The sequence below is a fragment of the Penaeus chinensis genome, chromosome 43 (assembly GCF_019202785.1).
Source record: "Penaeus chinensis breed Huanghai No. 1 chromosome 43, ASM1920278v2, whole genome shotgun sequence".
In the NCBI taxonomy this organism is placed as follows: domain Eukaryota; kingdom Metazoa; phylum Arthropoda; class Malacostraca; order Decapoda; family Penaeidae; genus Penaeus; species Penaeus chinensis.
In genome coordinates this window covers 2,799,245-2,801,744 of record NC_061861.1, presented here as the reverse complement: position 1 = coordinate 2,801,744, position 2,500 = coordinate 2,799,245, and the positions used below count along the sequence as shown (strand labels likewise).

The 2,500-nt window shown below is 49.8% G+C and overlaps 1 protein-coding gene across 3 annotated transcripts in view; it reads left to right on the top strand.

Annotated features, from left to right (window-relative positions):
- The window catches only part of LOC125048167 (tumor protein p53-inducible nuclear protein 2-like), a 23,280-nt gene that overhangs the window by 13,296 nt on the left and 7,484 nt on the right, over window positions 1–2,500 (top strand). The window lies entirely within an intron of this gene.

The window sequence follows — 2,500 nt, the reverse complement described above, 5'->3', positions numbered from 1 at the left end:
GAGAGGTTAGGCTAGCTTGGGAACCGTACTCAGTAGACCCACTATTGATCACGTGAGGTAAAAGAAAATCAATGTGGTCGATGTAGAGAGACACTTCCCGACTATCGAGCGGACGTTCAATCCAGGGCGGTCCCGGTCACGATAGATGGGTGAGCACGCCTACGCTTTTCGGACCATAACAAGCTAACGCTTTTAGACTTTTTTTTTTTTTTTTTTGGGGGGGGGGGGCTTGCGTTTCTGTCTTGTCTGTTTTTTCAGATCGGTTTCGGTCTTTTGTGTCCTTCGTCTTCTTAATTTCTCTCTCTCTCTCTCTCTCTCTCTCTCTCTCTCTCTCTCTCTCTCTCTCTCTCTCTCTCTCTCTCTCTCTCTCTCTCTCTCTCTCTCATCCTCCCCCTCCTCTCTATCTCCCTCCCTTCTCTCTTTCCCTCTCCTCCTCTCGGCTCTTGCCCATTCCCTCCCCTTCCCCCTCTCCATCTCCCTTTTCTCCCCTCTTCCCTCTCTTCTTGTCCCTCACCCTCTCCTCTCTTCTCCCTTTAGCCAAAAATAAGATCAGTGTATATGTTAAGACAGCTGGGGTGACCTTGACAGTGGCAGGTGCTGGCAAAGGCACCTTATCAACAGTGTTGTCATTAAGGGAAGCGAGAGTCACATCTGGTGTTGGCAGAAATCGCAGGCAGAGGAGGAGGAGGAGTAGGGAGGGGGGTAGCAGATAGTACCTGTGGCAGGAAATTCAAATTGGTGTTTTTTGCTGTGTGTGTGTGTGGAGGGGGGAGTGTTGTCCTCTTTCTTTATCTTTCGATGCCCCCCCCCCCCTAATTACCTTAGAATCTCTCTCTCTCTCTCTCTCTCTCTCTCTCTCTCTCTCTCTCTCTCTCTCTCTCTCTCTCTCTCTCTCTCTCTCTCTCTCTCTCTCCTCTCCCTCTCCTTCCCCCTCCCTCCCTCCCTCCCTCCCTCCTCATAGTATCCTCCTTTCTATCCCTCCTTATCGCTCCTTCTCCCTTCCTTGTTTCCTTTCTCACTCATTCCTCCTCCCCCCCCCCCCTCATCTGCCAAGTGCATTTGTGTATAAGGTGTCGAGTGGAAGACTGTTTGGAGCCGCCAGTAAGTACTTCGTGTTAGATATCACGAATTCCAAACTCACTCTATAAACCCCTCTTTACCAAGCCGCCAAAAGGGTGTAAGATACCATTTTCTTCTTCTGTCAGATGTATTAAGGAGGGGGGGTGGGTTACAGGACCTGCCCACGCTTATTCACGGGGAAAGGTAATTCGCGCATTAGCTTGTGGATTTTGAAACCTCTGGCGGTATTTTTCCTGTTTGCATATGTGCTGCGGGCAGAGTTCCAACGTGACGTGTGGGAGAAAAGATCCAATTGGAAGTCACAGATACTTGGCAAGTTCGTTGAGTCCGGCAGGTGTGGTGGGCAGCAAGTCAGCTGACTGCATCACTGAGGGCAGCAGTCACCACAGGCCCAATTATAGCCCCATTGTTAAAAAGCCATTGCAGGATTTTACCACTCGGAGGGAGAGGGAGTCAAAGGAAGGAGGGAGAGAGAAAGGGAAGGAAATGAGGGAGGGAAGGGAAGGGAAGGAGGGAGGGAGGGAGGGGAGGGAAGGAGGGAGAGGAGGGAAGGAGGGAGAGGAAATTGAAGGTGGGGGGAGAGAAGGAGAGGGAGTGAAAGGAGGAAGGAAGGGAGACCAAGATTTCTCTCTCTCTCTCTCTCTCTCTCTCTCTCTCTCTCTCTCTCTCTCTCTCTCTCTCTCTCTCTCTCTCTCTCTCTCTCTCTCTCTCTCTCTCGATTCCAAAGCAAGAGATTCACGCGAACCCTCGAAGGCCCCATCAAACCCGCCAAGGAAATAGGCAGTGTTCGCCCAAGGTTATTAAATGCTGGCCTGAGTTAAGGAAATTGAAGCCTTCCGCATCAACATAGCCTTGTTGGGAGGGGACTTGAGAGGGCGCCTCCCCCACCCCCTCCCTCACCTCCACTACCCCCTTCCTCCCTTACCTGGCGCTGCCTAGATGTTGTGCTTGTTTGTGCCCATGCCCGCTTGCACCATTGCTCTCTCTCTCCTGGGCACAGGAGTTCGCAGGAGCTTTGCTAAATTCGTTTCGATTCGTTTCTTCATCAAAGTTTGGTGTTTATTTATTTATTATTATTATTATTTTTTTACTTTAAACTAACCCGATTTGCATGAGAGATTGCCACATGTGAATGTGTCAAAGACAAATATGTGTCCATTTCCCCCCCCTTTCGCTTCGCCTCTCGTTTTCGTCATGTTCTCACATTTTATTTATTTTTTTATCTTTCCTCGGTGATGCATGCAGAAAATGTCTTCCTGGAACCTCGTTTGGTCGCCTTGACGTGCGTTCGTCAGCTGTGTATTGTTAAGAACCCCTTCTCCTCTTCCGCTGGACCTGGGGATTTGTCGGCGCTAACTTCCTGTCAGGCAGAATGTATTTATTGATTTTTCTCTCGGCTTCTGTCAGCTTGTATTTCCGT